The sequence below is a fragment of the Penaeus monodon genome, chromosome 30 (genome assembly GCF_015228065.2).
Source record: "Penaeus monodon isolate SGIC_2016 chromosome 30, NSTDA_Pmon_1, whole genome shotgun sequence".
Lineage (NCBI taxonomy): Eukaryota > Metazoa > Arthropoda > Malacostraca > Decapoda > Penaeidae > Penaeus > Penaeus monodon.
This window is the reverse complement of record NC_051415.1, coordinates 5,337,682-5,338,331: the sequence shown is the minus strand read 5'-3', so window position 1 is coordinate 5,338,331 and position 650 is coordinate 5,337,682. Positions and strand designations below refer to the sequence as shown.

The 650-nt window shown below is 33.2% G+C and overlaps 1 protein-coding gene across 1 annotated transcript in view; it reads right to left on the bottom strand.

The window, feature by feature from the left end:
- Positions 1–650, bottom strand: part of LOC119592487 — an 11,534-nt gene that overhangs the window by 2,524 nt on the left and 8,360 nt on the right. The window lies entirely within an intron of this gene.

Genomic DNA, 650 nt, shown 5'->3' with positions numbered 1-650 from the left:
TGTACTCATACATGTGAGAAGACTTGTGTACATGTTCAAACACGCACACCTTTGCATACTTCACTTTCACTCACAGGAAGCATATAAAGCATAACTATGAAATTTGAACATGTTAGGTTGAGAGGTTAGGCTTTCTGCCCTTATTATTTAATCTTCTGTTGCTGGACCTAATCTTCACAAGGGGAATGCTTTATAAGTACAGGGGTTTAATTTTGCCCATCACAGCCTAAACTCACAAACAGTCACAGAAATGACACGGGTCCTTTCATAATGTTGTAGTTCTTTTCGTTTTTTTATTGATGGATATTATTTTTTCACTAAAATAACTTCAAAATAAAATGTAACTCATTCCAGTTTTAGCCTGTGGCTTCTCTTGTGATATTGTGACACATTTTCAACTCGATGATGATTTTCTGACAACTTTTGAAAACACCCCTTAAAAGACCGAGCAACTGGTGGACTAAAAGTTCCGTCTAAAAAAATGAATTCTAGCTATTATCAAACAGAAACTGCTATGCATTAGTTTATAATAAAACTTAATTCTCCATTGAATATGATACTCAAAGTTTACAAAGCTAATACAATCAGACCTATGAAAAATAACAAACTAGGCCTAGATACACTTTACTGCTACAAATAATAATTATTTT